This window comes from Siphateles boraxobius, unplaced genomic scaffold, assembly GCF_051911475.1.
Source record: "Siphateles boraxobius isolate OS27281-9 unplaced genomic scaffold, OSU_SipBor_1 8, whole genome shotgun sequence".
In the NCBI taxonomy this organism is placed as follows: Eukaryota; Metazoa; Chordata; class Actinopteri; order Cypriniformes; family Leuciscidae; genus Siphateles; species Siphateles boraxobius.
The window spans coordinates 30,792,943-30,812,943 of NW_027509208.1; the positions used below are offsets into that span (position 1 = coordinate 30,792,943).

General features: G+C 36.3%; 1 protein-coding gene across 3 annotated transcripts in view; it reads left to right on the forward strand.

The window, feature by feature from the left end:
- Positions 1-6,423: 6,423 nt before the first annotated feature.
- The window catches only part of myo6a (myosin VIa), a 66,618-nt gene continuing 53,040 nt past the window's right edge, over positions 6,424-20,001 (forward strand). For all 3 annotated transcript variants that reach the window (XM_077219626.1, XM_077219627.1, XM_077219628.1), the window contains exon 1: positions 6,424-6,586. The gene's annotated coding sequence lies outside the window, so the exon portion shown is untranslated. The remainder of the gene's footprint in view (positions 6,587-20,001) is intronic.

Below are 20,001 nucleotides of genomic sequence, written 5' to 3' on the forward strand. Positions count from 1 at the left end.
GCACATACTGGTTAGGTCCCTGGTTATGCTTTTCAACAAAACAAAATGATAAGGAAAAAAATAAAATAAATTAAAAAATGCGTAAGAATGCGTTTACAAATTTAATTTAATTTGTACTAATTTACAGGTCTATTAGGAACTTAAACCCTCAAGTGGAGGTCAACGGGTTGCATGATGTTTTGGTCCCACCAAACCCTAAACCTAATTAGGTTAAGCTCTACCCACTAGGTTCACAGAGGTGGAGCTGGACAAGGTCAGCTGTCACCTATAGAGTGCCGAAGTTATGACGTCACTTTGAAGGCCAAAACGCGGAAGTGAGTTCCTTCCAGTTCCCTCGCCCTAAAGTCTATGGGTTTTTTGAATGGGTTTTTGCTAAATCGCCTGAAATAAGGTCTGTGGTTAACAAAACCTCTAAATATTTTCACGTTTTGATCTATGACATAAAACACACCAGTCATAACCTGCTTGTGGTTTTTTAAACTTTATTGTGTCTGCTTGTGGTTTTTTAAACTTTATATAGGCTTCAAAATGTATACATTTTGGATTAACTTGTAAAGATTATCTTGATAGACAAAATGTGTAAGGGTCACAACTCTTTGTTGAACACAGATCTTATTTTTTGTGATTTCCAAAAGTCTATGGGGAAAATGCATAGCTTTTCGATCGAGGGAACCCATGCGCCGCTAACTTCCGAGTTATCCTACAAAGTGACGTCATAACTTAGTGTCATCGATTAATGACTCTAGAGCCACAAGAAAAATAACCAGTCAAATTTATTTGTGTGGCACTTTTCATAATATACATTGTTTTAAAGCAACTTTACAGAAAATCATCTTCATGTTCATGCTTTATATATTCAGAAAATGTCTTCATATCTTATAGGTGCATTTAGCAGATTAGAACTGGGCAATAATATAGTTAGATTTTGCGATGGTGCAAGCAATAAAGCAGCAGAAATACAATATAATATAAATCACCCTACGTGATTCTGTATGTATGCGGATAAAGTTGGGCAAACTTATATATTCAATTTTGTATAAAGTACCGGGCGATAGTACATATATTCGCACACACATTTTTTCACTGGATAAACTCACACACCTCTAAAATTCAGTACAGCACCAAAATCAGTGATCAGTTTATGAAAATAGTCAGTTTTATTATTTCACCATATTGAATGTTTAAATTTGAAATCAAGACAATAACACAACACTACACTACACTGAAATCTAGGGGGCACTACAGAGCCCCCTGTACTCGTCCATCACAACCCTGGTGTAACATATAGTCCACTGAGGCGAGTTGCAATGAGAACCCATGTGCAGTTTATTAAACAAAATATAGATAAACAAACCAAGATAATACCTAGAACTTGGCTTGACTAAGAACATAACTTGAAAATAAACCTGAACATTACGTGAACTGACAAGACTCAACAAAAGCAGGTTACAACCAACAAAACTAGACAAGAGACAATGGGAACATGAGGGCTATATACATAATGACCAACAAGAAACACCTGTGAACAATCGGAAATAAGGGAATCACATGGCATCTGAAAACTACAAAAAAAACTAAAATAAACCAAAACATGAACATGAACCAAACCGTGACACCTGGCATAGTCATGAGTTGCGGCTACACATGCTTCCCTGGGGGCCCTAGGGATGACCTATTGCTGAATTTACGCAATGTTATAATAACCATAATTACCGGATGACAACACGTGATGTTGTACTCGCCAAATAGAGTTTTCAGCGGCGTTGATTTTTTCCATTAATTTCTTCGTCAAAGTGTTATAAGCCATGAACCTGGCCAACCACCTATGAGGGGAAACATAACATTACATATTTTGAAAAAAAAAGTATTTGAATATGTGACATAAATACTAGGGGTGTAACGGTCCAAATTACTCATGGTTCGGGTAGTATCGCGGTTTTAGGGTCACGGTTTCAGTCTGGATTTTCAGTCAGGATTTAGACAATATCAGTACTGAGATAGAGTTACAAATGATTTGCTCTTATCATCCTATCGTGGTTGTATCTCTCTACTAGTGTTACTGGATCTAAGTGTTACATACCATCGACCACAACATTCTTTTGAATAGATTCGAAAATGATGTTGGAATTAGTGGAATTGCATTAGCATGGTTTAAATCATACTTATATGACTGTTATCAGTTTGTAACAGTAAACGAAGAGATGTCATATTGATCACAAGTTCAGTATGGAGTACCACAAGGCTCAGTACTAGGACCGTTGCTGTTCACTCTGTACATGCTACCCTTGGAAGATATCATTAGGAAGCATGGCATTAGTTTTCACTGTTATGCTGATGATACTCAGCTCATTATTTCGTTGCGCCCAGACGAAACGCACCAATTCACAAAATTAACAGAATGCATAGCTGATCTAAAAAAATGGGATGACTAGTAATTTCCTACTACTTAATTCTGAAAAAACATATATTCTATTTATTAGACCAAAAACATCCATATGTTATAACTTAGAATACTGTCTAACACTTGATGGATGTTCTGTCAAGTCTTTAGGAACCTGGGTGTGCTCTTTGATACCAATCTTTCATTTGACAGCCATGTTTCTATAGCCTGGTTAAAACCAGACCCTTCTCAGTCGTAACTGAGTTAGGGGTCTGGGGAAGGTTCATTCACAGCTCACTTCCAAAGGGGTGTCACCAATGGACGTCACTCAAATGCCTCTGGGCGCAATTGAATAGACCTTAAAACCAATCAGATCGATCGTCATCTTGTAAAGCCCGCCTCAACATTTGTGATTGGTGCCTCGATTTGGAAAGATTGGAAATGAGCTTGAATGGGCTCTTCACCAGATTAACTTGCAGAGCAAATCTAAATTTGCCGGAAGTTCATCTGGGTTTTCCCAGGCTAACGTTTCTAGCATGAGAAAACCCCATTCTTCCATTTTAAAAATATATCTAAATTACGACATGCTTTCAATGACAAATGTGGAACAGTTAGTTCATGCAAGGCTATATTAATGCTCTACTGGGTGGTTGCCCTGCACACTTAATAAACTCCAGCTGGTCCAAAATGCAGCCGCTATAGAGTTCTTACTAGAACCAGGAAGTATGACCATATTAGCCCGGATCTGTCAACACTGCATTGGCTCCCTATTGAACATCGTATTAAAATCTTGCTGATTACTTACAAAGCACTAAATGGTTTAGCTCCCCAGTACTTGAGCGAGCTCTTAACACATTATACTCCTTCACGTTTATTGTGATCTCAAAATTCCGGTCAGTTGATAATACCTAGAATATCAAAATCGACTGCTGGTGGTATATCCTTTTCCTATTTAGCACCAAAACTCTGGAACAATCTTCCTAACAATGTCCGGGAAGCAGACACACTCTGTCAGTTCAAACATACACAAAGCACATGGTCAATTTCTATTATACAAATCATGTAAAATGATTATTATAGTACAGTTACGTCTGTAAGATGTCTGCTAAAGATATGTTAATCTGGAAAGTATCTGCTATGTAAAAACATCTGATAAACATCTTAAAGACATATTCTAAATGTCTAAATGACATCTAACAGGAAACGTCCTAGAGACGTATTGCAGATGAGCAAACACTCATCAAAAAATATTTCTTCCAGATGTAAATGCAGACATCAAAAAGACATCTCTGGGATGTACTTATAGTATCAGCCTATAGGCTGCATTAACTAGCCGGAACCGGGAACACTTCCCATAACACTCAATGTACTTGTTACATCATAAGAATAGCATCTACGCGAATATTAGTCTCTCTGTTTATCCCGAGGTTTACTGTAGTCAGCCGGATGTGGGCCGTATCCATATCAGATGGTGGACCTGTATCTAGACACGGCCTCAACGCATCCTCTGTCAGCCGAGATTATGTGAAGGCCTCATCGACACGACAAACGTTTTTTTTTTCCCACGACAAAAGTTTTTCCTCTGTACAGATGAAAAGATTATGAAAATGTTTCCCGTTCACACGTATCCGCGGAAACGACTAAAAACGCTGTATGTATTATGCATCCCAGACAAGGAATTGGCATTGTCACTTTGTAAAGAAAGACTACGCCCCGCCCACACATACACATTCAAATGCGCATACCTATATGACTAAACACGTAATACGCATGTGCACCCCATCACCGTTTTCACTGATTCATCTTTTTAAAGTTTACACTGTGATAATCACAGTATTGCTTTCAAAACCTGTTTTCAAAAACTTGCACTTTGAAACGTTCTTCAAAGTTTGCATTCTGAGGTCACCAAAACGCCATTGTCGTGCATTAAATGTTTTTTTAATAAGTGGCTCCTAACCCTCTATATAAAATCTGACTTTAAAACGTACTTAAATTATTTTCTTCTACAGCTGCTGTACGGCCAAAACAATCTTTGCATTAATTTCCTATTATCTCTTTAAAGCTGCTTTAAAACAATCTATATTGTAATAAGCGCTATATAAATAAAGGTGACTTGACTTGACTCAATGTCAGTGTCTTTGTTGAAGGGATCCTGTTTTTGTGTATAAATTATGTGTGACCAGTAGGCTAATGTACAACCCCAAATCAGAAAAATTTGGGACATTTTGTAAAATGTAATAAAATCAAGAATCTGTGATTTGTTAATTCTATTTAAACTTTTTTTTAACTGACAAAAGTACAAAGAAAAGTTTTCCAATGTTTTCACTGACCAACATAATTGTATTTTGTAAATATGAACAAATTTTGATTTTGATGGCTGCAACACACCCCAAAAAAGTTGGGACAGAGACATGTTTACCACTGTGTCACATCACCTTTCCTTTTAATTACACTTTTTAATCATTTGGGAGTAGAGGATACTAATTGTTGGAGTTTTGCTAGTGGAATATTTGCCCAATCTTGTCCGATACAAGACAGCCGCTCAACAGTCTGTGGTCATCGTTGCCCGATTCTCCTTTTCATGATGGGTCATACATTTTCCATAAGAGACATATCTGGACTGCAGTAAACAGGCAGGCACATCCCTTCTATGGTGCAGAGTGTCTAGAAGCCACTCAGTTTTAGCACGTGCAGAATGAGGCCTGGCATTGTCTTGCTTCCCAGAAAGATGTCATCTTGATGGCAGTTTATGTCTCTGTACAATCCAAATATATGCCTCCATGTCAATGGTACCTTCACAATAATGCAAGTTACCCATACCGTTTGCAATGATGCACCTCAATACCAGCACAGATGTTTGCTTTTGCACCTGTCGCTGGTGAAAGTCTGGTTGGTCCCTTTCGTCTTTGCGACTGAGAACTCGTGTCCATTTTCTCCCAAAAACAAGATGAAACATGGATTCATCTGACCACAGCACACATTTCCACTGTCTTCTAGACCATCTGAGATGAGCTCAAGCCCAGAGAACTCGCCGGCATCTCCACATAGAACTGATGTAAAGCTTTCTCCTTGCGTAACAGAGATTCAAGTGGCATTTCTTAATGCAGAGTCCGACTGTGTTCAGTGAAAATGGTTTTCCAAATTACTCCTGAGCACATGTGTCTGTATTTAACGGATTAGCATGATAGTATCTTGTTTAATGCCATCTGAGGGCTCAAAGGTCATGCACATTCAACAGGTCTACTGCCTTACCCAACACAGACTGAGATTTCTCTGGATTCCCTGAATCTTGTGACAATATTATGTATGGAAGATGATAAAAGACATACATTCGTTGCAATCTTGCATTGAGAAATGTGATTTTTTAATTGTTTGACAATTCTCTCATGATATTTGGCACAAAGTGATGTGCCATGACCCATCTTTGCTTAAAAAGACTAAGAAGCTCTTTTACACCCAGACATGATACCCTCAACTATTACCAATTCACCTGCTCATTTTGGACTGTTTCAAAAGAGTTGGATAATCTAATGTGGATAATCTTTTCACTTTTATTTTGTCTCTGTATTTATATTTGTCTCTTACTTGTTTAGATTAACTTACCCACTAATTATAAACACTTTTGACAGTGCATTCTCTGCAAAGAGAAAATGCGTCTTTGAGCTAAACATGGTTGAATAACACATAGCCTACTATGGGAAGATTAAATAACCAGTAATATGGCTGTCTTGTTTTTCTATTTTCATTTAAAAGCAAAATAATTTAAACTGCATCAACATTATTAGGAAATGAGCGTAAATCACACGATATTCGCATTTTAATCACTAATCTATATTTTACAGTAGTGCATGTATCTGCATGCATTTTCAATGGAAAACCACTAGAGTGCGATATTTTCCATTCATTTAACAAACAAGGCATTCAAGATCAACAGTCCAACCATACAGTATGCATCACTTTCAGCTAATAAGAGACTCATTCACATGAGATGAAGCCCATCCCACACCGAGGAGCGGAGGCAGGCGCGCTTCCCATGGACGCGCGTGACGTCACAATGGAGCGTGGACTTCATCCCGGGAGTGGAGGCTGATCAACATCCGGGACACCGGGTTTGAGTTCATGCGAATACCTACACACACACACACACACACACTACACTACACTACACACTTCACCGACTGACTGCACGGGCAGCGAGCGACGGAGGTGAGTTTCATCTCTACATCATATTCACTTTGGCTATTAAGTTGGATGTGGGTGTGTTTGGTTCAGTTGAACAAAGCGGACTGGGATTATTGTTAATTTTAGCAAAGACGTCCGGGTAGTATTGCGGAGGAAAACATGGGAGCTCATTCCCAACATAAGTGTATTCTTGTGTGTGTGTAGCCTACTGTGTGTTCATGTGCGTGCTTTTATGATTCTGTGACTGATGATGCATTGATTGTCACAGCTCTGAGATCAGCTGATGGTCAAGGCTGCTATATAGCATCTCATTGCATCTTTTTAGTCTATGTATGTGTTCATAAGGCCTTTACTTTAGAAATACCTCTGTTTCCTGGTCACTCAAACCTCATTTACCTTGCAAATGTTGGTGCTGTGCTTGTGTAAGGAATTCAAATGTTGAACACTAGGCAAACTTTCACTTCCAGACTATTGTATTGTGTTGAATTGTATTGTTTTTTTTATTCACCATAATGGTTATAAGAGCTCAAATATATCCGTGGATGTTGATAAGTAGGTTACCTTAACAGTAAATTGCTCCTGCTGTGTCACAAGAAGTTGTAAATGCCCTTTGCTCCTTGGGAACTTTCACATGCACTTGTCCCATATAGGACAGTCACACACCTGTCATTGTCTAAGGAATCGGTCATTTGGGAACAGCTGACAGAAAACATTATGCTCTGGCTTTCCTATAATGAAAGAAATATGAGAGGGACACACAAACAGTGTGTGCGTGTGTGCCAAACAGTCTGACCACAACGACACACCTACAGGTGCAGCTGGCCGAGTCATGACTCACCTCACTTTCATTCTCAAGACATTTCTGTCATTTTTACCATAAATGAGTGTGTAGGCTTGCTGTAATTACCTTGGAAAGTTTCACAGATATAGCAGGGCTCAACATTAAGCCTTTCAGTGTGCTTGTGAAGTAAATTGCTCATTCTCTTGTCCGAGTAAAAAGTTGCCTGTCCCGAAAAAATAGAATTTTTGTGTTGTAAATATAATTTATTCTAAAGCAATGTTTTCATCAGCTTTGACATATTTAAATCGGCATATTTGTGATATTTACTTTTTTTTTTTTTTTTTAAACCTTTGGGTCATTGAATCTTTGACTCAACTGTTCGTTCAAAACGTTGAATCATTCAGTAATGAAACACGGTTGAGTGTTGCTATGAGATGTGAGATGCGCGATGGTTCTGCTGTGATCTTTGTTTGGAACTATTTTCGCTGCTGAAACAGAACAAAAACAGTCAATATTGGTACTAATAATTATGGAAGTGACTTCATTTTAACTACTTGTTCATTAACTGTCATATTAAATCATTTTCAGTGTCACATTTTCAATTGTGATGGCATTGCTTAACTGTATCATAATTGTAAATATAAACTCCACATTTAGAATTTTTAACGCAGAATGATAACTGAGTTTTTTTTTTGAGTGCTGCGCTCATTTGTTTCGATTCCTCCTCGAGAGGCTGCGTGAGCCTCAACAGCGTAACCTTGTTACCATCAGTAGCCTACATTATTTTATTATCCTCTATCGATCGCCACTTAGACTAAATGTAATAAAATCAGAATCATTCTCGCATTTTTGGTGATTCCCATAGTTCACAGCAAAAGGCATGTTTTGGAGTTACAGTAAAGGGGAATAAATGTGGTTAAAATTTCTGTTATTTCTAACAAAAGCTTTTGAAATTTTAATATCAGAACATGTTGAAGTGTTTTAGGAATAAATATAATTATTTATACATTTATAGTAGACACTACATCCTTGACCCAATCGACCAGGGATGATGGGACCTCAGCTACTATGACCTAGTTCTCTGTACTACTGACTTCTATTATTCAACTTTGACAGCATTCAAATATATCCACCCTAGACAGAGGATAACCATAGCAACTTGGCTTTAGTTTGCTCCTGTCCTGGTGTCATATTTTCATGACTAGCTTTTGTTCATCTATACATCACTGTACACACCTTTACTGATGCCTCAGGATTCAGTGGAACCGAGGTATGTTCGGTATGTTTCTTATACTCATTAGGACTCCAATACAACCCACACAAGACTTTTCGCTGCATTACTTTTGTCTTATGCTGAACAGTGGATCCGTGCCAAATCCTCATTGGCAGTCTACGTAGGCAGCATTTTAAGTGATCATAGACATGCTCCCTTAATAAAGGAAAAAGTAGGCAGCATAATTACCCTGCCATCTAAGATACCTTGTTTTGGCCAAATTTTAAAGGTTACTTTCACGTGTCCTTTGTGGAGAAGAATGCGTTGTTACATGATCTGTGTAAAAATGAAACTGAAGATTGCAATGTGAAAGAATAAATTAGGGCTGCAACTAACGATTATTTTGATAATCGATTAATCGGACGATTATTTTTTCGATTAATCGATTAATCGGATAGAAATTAAATTAGATTTTTTTTTTATTATAACTAAATAAAACCGTAAATCAAGGTATTTATGTGTAAAAGTGTACTTTAAAAAGTGCAAAAGCCACACATTGAGTTTTACTAATATCAATATTTGCATTGTTTTTAATGATAATTGCTGATGGCAAGTTGACAAACATGATTATTGTAAAAAAAATGATATCCAACATATTATGTTTTAACACAATTTTTGTTAAAACAAATTTACACAGACATGTTGTTCAGATGTGAATATCTGAACTAAAAACATCTAAAATATATAATTCATTTAATTTTTATTTAAAATTAATTATATATAAGGAATATAAGGATAAAGAATATAATATATATTATATATAATATATAAAAGAATAATATAAGGATAAATTGATTAAATAAATATGGAAAGACTGAAAACAATTGTGTGAATGTAGGGCCGCAGTAGATCGCGTTTGAAAAACAATTAAAACTTAGTAGACGAAAGGTATAAAAAGAGAACGGAATGGAGGTAACGTTACCCAGCAATCTAACAGGCTTGAGTAAAGGACAGGAGAAATTATGCATTAGTGCACAAGCATTCGCTGAAAACCACTGAGTACAGTGACTAAAAAACAATATTTTACTGCTGCTGTTATCAACTGCCTTTGTATTTAGTGCTTCGCTTTGTAAACACCGTTTTAATTTAACCTATTTCTGCGGTAGCGCTATTTTAATCCATCACTTACGTTGCGAGCGAACTGATTGCGCAACCTGATGCTCGAGACAAAATACAGACATCCCAAGATCCCGGAAGTCCCGGGAGTCTCCCGCATATTGATTGCGGCTCCCTGATGCCCGCGAATTAGTTCAAACTCCCGAAATCTAGAGCGCGCAAGCAAGAGCGCGCATGCGAGACAGAGACTGCTCCAAACCGTGTAGCGCGCGCGCTCGGCAGAGCGCCTGAGGGAGAGAGACATTGCGTGTGTGTGCGTACCAGTAAACGCTCCCCGTGACGTAAGCAGACCAACTAATCGATAATGACATTCGTTGACAACGATTTTCATAATCGATTATAATCGATTTTATCGATTAGTTGTTGCAGCCCTAGAATAAATATATTAAGCCTTATTTGAATTCAGTAAGTTAGTAACTTTTGAAAGTCAGTAGTTAGGCCTAATTAAAGCCTCAATGCAGCTAAATAGTTGAATCTAAAAAAATACATATTTTTGTGCTTGGAGTATTTTGCCTTGCAATATGCTGATGTATCTCTATTGAAATGAATGAGAAAACTTATGTGAAAAGCAATATGCAAAAAGAGTAGTAGGCCTATGTCTGAATTAACATTAACTCTTTCCTCACCAGCATTAAAAAAAAAAAGTTGCCATCCACCGCCAGCATTTTTGATAATTTTCACAACATTTTCATGGCCCCCAGAATATTTAGTTGTGGATAATGTGGATACGTTTTATTTAAAAAAGCAACATTTTGAGCAAAAAGCTGAGAAAATCTTGTTTGGGTCAAAGACTAGACTACATCTGGATCATATTCAGAATGTTGATCAAAACATATAGGCCTATGGAGTAGATCAAGTCCATCAACACCCCCAAAGCTTCACAGTCCTAAAGCTCATCCTGGGTCGACATTTCATTTGGTAAAAGTTACAGTTTTGATTTATGCTGTTTAAAGGGATAGTTCACCCAAAAATGAAAATTCTGTCAGTATTTACTCAAAAATAACGACTTTATTTCACCTATTCATTTCCTTCTCTCTGGGCCTCGAGTCAGGTTACTAGTTTAACAGCGTATGATCTGTTGTTGTACGTCACACGCATCACCCACATGACCAGCGTCGGCCAATAGTGAGCCTACGTGTGACGTAGCTCTACGCAATTACACTAGTTTAACTGACTAGAGGCCCAAAGAGAAGGAAATGAATAGTTGAAATAAAGTCGTTATTTATGTTTGTTTTTGCGCACAAAAAGTATTCTTGTCGCTTGATAAACTTAAGATTGAGCCACTGTAGTCACTTGGACTATTTTAACGATATCTTTAATGACTTTTCGAGGCCGGCAAGTTTCAATCCCTCAAGAAGCCTATGGACTAGTATGGAGGAGTGATCCAGCTCTCAGATTTCATCAAAAATATCTTAATTCGTGTTCCGAAGATGAACAAAGGTCTTACTGGGTTTTTACAACATGAGGGTGAGTAAATACTGACAGAATTTTCATTTTTGGGTGAACTATCCCTTTAACGTTGATGATCACGTTATTTTACATGCATCTGCTTACATATGCTGTCACTTGTTTCTGCTTCTTCTATGCCTGTGTTTTGATCAGGAGATTCACTACTCTTTCAGAAGATGTGTTTAACAGTGAAAACGCAGAAAGCCGGAAATTTTCCGTCAATGGCGGGGATAGAGTTAAAACAGTAGAGCTGCACGATTCTGGATGAATTGAGAACCATGATTTTTTTGTTTTGATTCAAAGAGAAATCATGATTCTTCCACAATTCTGAACTGACAACTAAACAAAATAACATGTAATTTACGTGAGGTTCTGACAAAATATTAATTGCTCCTGTGCTGTCTATTTAAAATATTGAATCAATCAGAATTATTTAAAAACATGGTTTGAGTGAATGATTCAATGACTCTCTCATAAAGACTTCACTTGCTTTATAAATGGATGAATCAGCATTTTTAAATGATTATCTTGAATGAATAAATCAATGACAAATACATTTTAACTGTCACTTGTCGCCACCTACTGGTGTAAAGATGGTTGGTCACAAGGTAGGCTAAGTTTCAAAACCAATGTTGTAGCTAATAGACATAGGCTAGTATGTGATTTTGAACGCAGCTTAGCCTATTTGTGAGTTGAGTCTCTAGTATGTTTTAGTGTGTCATACAGACAGAGTTGGTAACTTATGAGGTTTCATTTCAGTTTCTGTCTATTGCCGCATTGGCCAAGTTCTAAATCTAAAACACAGCATTATTAGATTTTGGAACCGATCCACCGTGTGTGAAAAGCTTTGTTGTGCTGAACTCGCTCATTTTTCAACTCATCATCCAAAACCAGGTACCAAGTGTTTATGAAATAAAATTCCAGTTAAATATTTTCTGACAGGAGCATGGGACTGACAATGTCGCATCACTTGTAGTATGCGCACACAGTGAAGTATGATTTGCTGGAACAGTTCCACATTAATGACAGCATTGTTTGTGTAGCTCTTGTCAGGTGTTTTGTGTGTCTGAATGAACAGACATGCTCATATGTGACCTTTCTATTGGCAAACAGGTATTGTCACTTCAGACTGTTGAGAATTAGAAGAACTTCATATTCTTTCATGTTGTCTATTTAAGAGCTAAAATCATTAACCATTCTTTGTCAAACATGTAGTACACTTATTTTGAGAATTGCTTGTCTGTCATGTGTGTGTTACGATGTAGAAACCTCTGCCACTGATTAACCTTTTTACCAGTGCTGTCACACCATGGTCAGGTCTTTTACATTAGCCTGAGAGTTTGACCTGTGATCGCGACCTGTAAAGAGTCAATCTTTAAGCTGGCGTTAAAATCACCAAATACTTCAGCTCAGATTGAACTAATATAGAAGTTGGTGAATATGATCACCAAAATGACACATTTAAATGTTTTTTCCTATGAAAAAATGTCTTTATGCCCTAAAATAGCTTGAATGTAACTCTACACCCTTGCCTCATTTACTATGCGGTTTTATGAATATGCAAATGAGCTCCTATGCTCCACTCACTCACAGCAGCTCAGAATAACTTATCCACTCGGTCAACTTTACAAAGGCTGCATGATGGCAGGTGGAAATACTAGTTTAATTCAGCCATATGTGTTTGAACCAGAAACTGGTTCAGAAGAAGAAGTGGAAGAGGGAATTATACAGGCTCGTCTAAAAGTCGATGTATCAGAATGGTAAGGCGTTTTATGTATCGCTCTTTACAACGTCGGACACATAACGGTGATTAATATGATTAGTCTTTTGCTTGGCTACGTTATCAAATAGCTAATAATGTGTTGCTAATGTTACACAAACCATGTTCCCGTTCCTCATCTAAACCAGCATCCTTAGAAAAGCTTTGATCATCACAGAACGTCAGTGGAGAAAGGCATATAGTTCCTCGTAACATCGTCATATATTCATATACATATATAAATTCACCCGATATATTGCTATATCTACCGGATTTTTCATATCAACAGAATAATATAGCGGGATAACCTTTCATCGACTCGCTAGTTCGCTGTTAATGATATGCTAAAGCCCGCCGGCACGTTGATCTGATTGGTTACAAGGTAGCTTGTGACGTCAGAAACACCAGCACTTTCAAATCGTGTTTTTGAGACTGACTTTGGTTCACTGCAGTTTAAAGGAGAAAACACTCAGCAATGCTGTCGACTTATGAATTTGCACATGGTTTGTCTAATGGCTCATTTCCACCGAGCGGTACAGTGCATTCCAGTATGCATTTTTTACGCTTTGATTGTGAGAAGTTGTGAATTGTACCAAAATACAGAACTGTACTGTAGCACTGTTTTTGGATCCTTCTGTTGGGGTACCTGGCTAGCACAGTAGTGGTAGTGTGACAAAGCGCCACATGCCGAGAAGCAAAAACAAGATCTGCTATATGTCCTCCATTGTCGTTTACTGTGTCGCTATCTTCTTCACTCGAGAATGACGTTGGTCGCTGCTTTCCGGCATACTATCAAGTAAGCGTATTGTTGGCGGTGGAAACGCAAGCCAGATTAGGGTTTATCGTCCCGAATCGTACTGTATTATACCGATCGGTTGAAATGAGCCATTTAAGCATATTAATACACCACATAGACATAAGCAACATTAAACACGTGATTTTCACCACAGGGGACTTTAATATAATTACTGAAAAATATGCAAAAGCCATATAATATAATATAATATAATATAATATAATATAATACAATGTATAAAAGTCACAAAACTGCTTCTAAGATTTATAGTTCGATTTTTGGAGAAATATATTTTAGGCACAATTAATGTATAGCCTAGTACTATTAAAATTTTAAAAAATGCAAAAACCTTAGCTATTAGCGTCTTTTCCATTCATAAGTGAAAAATTATATTATTATATCATAATGAGTCATAAAACTGTTCTTCTCTTTATAGTTTGTTTATTGGATGAATATAATTTAGGTACAAAAATATGTATCACTTAATATTATAAACATGTATGTGTATATATATATATTTTGTGTATATATTTTTTATATATTTAACTTAAGCTTTATTGAAATATAATTTAGGCAGTCAGCCAACATTGTGCCAACTTATTTTTGAATGTAGTCAGTTTGAATGTAATAAATTAGTGTAATAATTCAATTCCAGCAAACACTTTGTTAAAGTGGTTTAATGTTACCTTTAGATATCTTATGTTCGTTCTGATAGGATGAGTACTAAAAGAGTTGCTGGACTTTTTTTATTGCTGTCTTTTCTAAGGCTGAACACCCAGTGCTCTCATGATCTCATGCACTGTGCTGTGACAGTGAGCCTCATTCCTCTGACAGTTCTCTTTCATCAAGCCAGAGTTGTGTGTTGTGGAGGAAGAGTGGGCCTGGAGTCGAATAACTCAACTCAACTTTCTGCTGCTGCAATGTCAGTTCATAGCAGCTATTACTTCCCTTGTTTCCCCTGTCTTTCCTTGAGGCCTTATGATGCTTTTAGATCTGGTGTAGCATTATCTTAAATCTGTGTGAGTTTAAGTTCTACCACCAGATCATCATGGTCATGCTGGAGTCATGAAGCTGTGAGTTATTAGGCTATAGTGATTTTAGATGTATGTCTTTATCTCCGCTAAAATTCAAGCTTCGTTGAATGAGCCCCAAACAGGCGGAGCACAATAGAATAGTAGCTCAATAATTCTGACTAAAATATACATATTGCTAAAATATTTGTTGTTGGAGACAGTAAATGTGCCATATGTGGAATTTTAAACCTACTATAAGTATATTTTTATGAAATGACCATTATAATTGGGCAATCAAATGCAGGCTAATATAATTATTGTGTGCTTTTGTTTTTATTTTCATTTTTAGTTTAGCCTTTAGTCAAATTAAAAACAAAAGCATTATTTTTGTTTTTAGATTGTATTGTTACAATGTTAGAACATAATGTGATTTTAACCACCTTTTTGCACATAATATATTGCATAGTCTACATTACATTCACTATATTTGTTTCCATATCCTTCAATATCAACATTGTTTGATAGGATATCATTGGGCAGGATGTGAAATAAAAAAAAATTTAAATACAGATTTTATACGAGATGTATATCGTATATCACCATTTAACCAAAAGATACAGAGATATGATATTTTATCATAGTATGCGGTATTATCATGATATTGAAATAAATTGCAAAAAAGTCATACTATAACAGGTTTAATAACTTCGTTCTTATATCAAAAAGAACAACATTTAAATACAATAAAACAACACACAAAAATGTATGAAGTATGCAATGTTAAACAGATGAAAGTGCAAAAGAATAATAAAGAACAATAGGTAGGCTATTACTTTACAATAAGGTCTCATTAGTTAAGGTCTTTAATGTATTAACATTAACAATGAGCAATGACATTTATTACAGAAGTTATTATTCTTTGATAATGTCAGTTTAAAATACAACTGATCATTGTTAGTTCATGTTTAGCTCCGGTTTTGATTTTAATAATAGACTATTATTAAATGTTGAAACTAACATTAACTAAGATTAATAAATGCATTAGAAGCATTTGTATTGTTAGTTAACTATAAATTAACTAATGGAGCCTTTTGTAAAGTGTTACCGAACAATAATAAAAAATCTGAACATTTTCAAGTGGGTATGTTATAGTCCAGATTAAAATATAAAAATGATTAATTTTGAAATTAAATAGCCTATTAAGTCTTTAAGATTCAATGACTCACTCATAAAGACTTTGTTGGTTTCATTATTGGGCGAATCTGCTTTTTTTAAATGAAACTCTTGAATGAATGATTCAATAACATTCAAACACATATTTGAATTCTCCGCTTTACTTGTCATACTTGTCGAAGGTTTGATAATCATAGCAGAATTTTAGTCGTTTAGGAAAACTATTGTCTGTGTTTGAGTCGAGATTGAGATGCTCATCCCTAGTTTTGAGTTTTCCTGTGGTCATCTGTATAAAGAAAAAAAACCTTTATTTAAAGCATTCTAAAAAAAGGCTTAAATGCTCCTTATTGTCTGCGTAATGCGTGAAAATTTACATATGTAAATCTTGTTTTTGCTGGATAACCAAATGCGTCTTTTACTTGCAGTTTACTAAGCCTGTAATAGCTTTTGGTGGAAGCTGTACAGGAAAACTTTAAATATATGCACAGGGAAAATAATGGTACAGCATACAAATTTTCTATTTCAGTAGTACTTGTATTATTTATTATATGTAGTACTTATTATATTCCAGGAATCATTTCTTTATAAATAATGCACTCGTCCCTTCCCTTGGCAATCTCATACAGTTGTGGTCAGAGTTATTGGCACCCCTGGTAAATATGATCAATGATTGCTGTAAAAATAAATCTGCATTGTTTTTCCTTTTGATCTTTCATTCAGAATATTGGCAAAAATCTAACCTTTTATTGAAGTAACAATTGAAAGTGGGGGGTAAATCACATTATGAAATATATGAAATATAGGCTATGCTTTTCTCCTAAATAAGTTGGCCATAATTATTGGCACCCATTAAATACTTTTTGCAACCTCCTTCTGCCAAGATAACAGCTCTGAGTTTTCTTCTATAATGCCTGATGATGAGGTTGCAGAACACCTGACAAGAGATCAGAGACCATACAGAATCTCTCCAGATCCTGCAGATTTCATTTTTCTCTTTTGTGAAAGCCATCTTTTGCTGCACATCAGAACTATATTCTTTGGTTTTACTCATTGTGATGGATGATTAAGGGAATTTGGCCTTTGTGTTTCCTCATATTTATACTCCTGTGAAATAAGAAGTCATAGCTAGAAAATGTCATGTTCCTAGTCACCCTGGTGTGCTGTAAATTTTAAATATTAATGGGAATATACTTCAGATATACTTTACTAAACTTTTCTAGGGGTGCCAACAATTGTTGCCAAAGTGTTTTGGAGAAAAACCGTATGAACACCCCGAACGAACACACACACACGCACGCACACACACACACTTTCAATTCAATAAAAGGTTAGATTTGTGAATTTTATTGAATGAAAGATAAATATGATAGACAATGCAGATTTATTTTTACTGCCATCTTTAATCATATTTACCAGGGGTGCCAACAATTTTGACCACAACTGTTGACTAGTTTAGTTAGGAATTTTGTACCAAATTGATTTATGATAGTCTTTAAACAGACATGACACATGCTGTTTATAATACTGCATATTGTGTAAGAGAAGAGTTGATGTTCTTCATTGCATTGTTGATATTATAAACACATATTAATGTGACCGTAAAGATACTAAAAAAAATCTATTTTAAATGGTTCTTTTTAACTTCCTATTCATCAAAGAATCTCAGTATCACGGTTTCCTCAAAAATATTAAACAGCACAATGGTTTTCAACAGTGAAAATTAAAAGAAATGTTTCTTGAGCATCAAATCAGCATATTAAAATGATTGTTGAAGGATCATGTGACAGTGGAGTAATGATGCTGAAAATTCTCCATTGCATCACAGAATTAAAATATATTCAGATTACAGTTATTTTAAATTATATTAATGTTGCATAATACTACTGTTCTGGGTGGTTGACAGGGCATTGCTATTTAGAAACTAGTGTTCTTCTCAGAATAACCCACTACCAAATCATGACGTAATTGTCAAAGATGTCAGTCTGGCACTTGTTTACATTGACCAACATATTTAAAGTATTTAAAAAAATATACCGCAAGAACGTGCTGTGTGAATGGCTTCTAAATAATTAAAAAGCCATTAGTGCAACAAGAAGATCACTGACTCATTCAAACAGTCTGAGAAACTGAGACGTGTGGCTGCGTCACAGCAAGATCAAAACACTTTCTCTAGTCCTGTGTTTCATCCATCCAAGATCATGTTTCACTTCTCATCCTGAATCAATACCTCCCCGATCCATTCTAATAGACTTAAATAACTAAACTGCTTCCTGTAGTTTCCTAATTTTGTTTCCAACCCAGCCCAAACTAAGGCCTGTTCACACCAAGAATGATAGCTATAACCATATAACTGCATAACATAAGCGTGTTGCAGTTTGGTCGTCTGCCGCTTTAAATGCTTGAGCCCTTTTAAAGTAGGATGAATTTTGATTGACTGTTTGTGTTGTGGTCTCTGCTATTATTTTACATTTAGAACGTGTTTGACAAATAGCTTTATCGTCCTTGGTGTGAGCGTGCCTTTAGTTTTCACATTCATTGGCTCAGTTGCACAAGAACCCTGGAATTACATGATTTGAATGGGACCTTCTTTGCTCTTGGGCACAAAATAACAAGTTGTTGTTGTTGTTGCTTTTTCATTTTAAGAATGAGACCCTCACAGACCCTCCCCTCAAAGAAATCAGGACAGAAGTGGTTGAAAGTGTCTCCCTTGTCTACTTGTGATCCCATTGACCAAAACAGGTGTAAACGGGCTGACTATGGTCTCTAATGGATAGTTAACATCTACCAGCCTGTGTCACCTAGCCAAACCTTGAAACCTTTGTTCAAATACAGGATTGCTTCTAATCACAAATAGTAGTGTTGTAGACATGGTGTAGGGATCTCATCCAACAATACGTTATCATGATACCTGTTTTTTTATTTTTTTTTACATGTCTACTCTCAAAGGAGAAATGTGTCTGTATATTTGCTGTGTAACGAACTTCAGATTTAGTGAATTTTATGGACCCCAGCTGAACCCAAACATCAAGATTTTATGTTAAAAGTTTTTTAATTTGTATAAAGGGAAGTTGGTGGAATTTAGATCCTGTAACTGATCACTGTTTCTTTGACGTTTTGCACTTAATCCGCATACACAGTAATACAATTAGAAAAATTTACTGCAGGACATTTTAGGAGTAATTAAACTATTTTTTAAGTCTTACAACCACACAAATAAACAAAACTTAAGTTATTAATGCTGAAAATCTATTTTCATTTTACATAGAACTATCAAACTGAAGGATTTCAATTATGACTTTAATGCTGTGAACATGGCATATAGCTGTATGTTTAGTTATTCCAGTAATTTCTGAGAGAGCAAATGGCAAATGATTTTTTGGCAATAGTTTCTATTCCAGCTATTCAGTGTTTCTGTGCACAAAGCAAGGTCTGTATTGCAATGGTTTACTGAGTCTATTGTGGAAAAGCTTGACTGGCCTGCACAAACCCCAGACTTAAACTCCCTGAACAGCTTTGAGATGAATTGGATTGCAAAGATGATGCTCTTGTGTCTGAATGGGAGCAAAGCTCTGCATCCATGTTCAAACTTCCTAGGGAAAGACCTTCTCAGACAACAGAAGCTGTTAAAGCAGCGATTACTTCATGTTGTCCTGTACACGGTCTTCTAATTCCATTGTAAGGTGTAGCACTCAGGTTTGTGTTCACTGGAATAGAGCGGCCGCTTCAAGAAATTGATTGATTGAACCAGTTCAACCAATCGTACTGAACCGCCTGAAACAGTTCATGGCTCAAATCAGCACAGTTACTCAAGTCAGTTTCAGACGCGCCTGACAGTCACTCCAACCCGAAATGAGCCAATATCCAGGAGTATATGATCCTGCGAGGCCTGTATTTGCCAACTCATTCAGCGCTCCACTTAGTCCAACAGTCCACTGAACTGAGAACAGTCTTTCTGACATCCGACATGCTAAGAAGAACTGTCTGCCGAGGGTTTCATAAAGGGGCAAAATGGATGTTTCTGAAAATCATAAAGCATGATAAATCAAACCTATAGTAAATCTAACAGTGATCCGATGGCA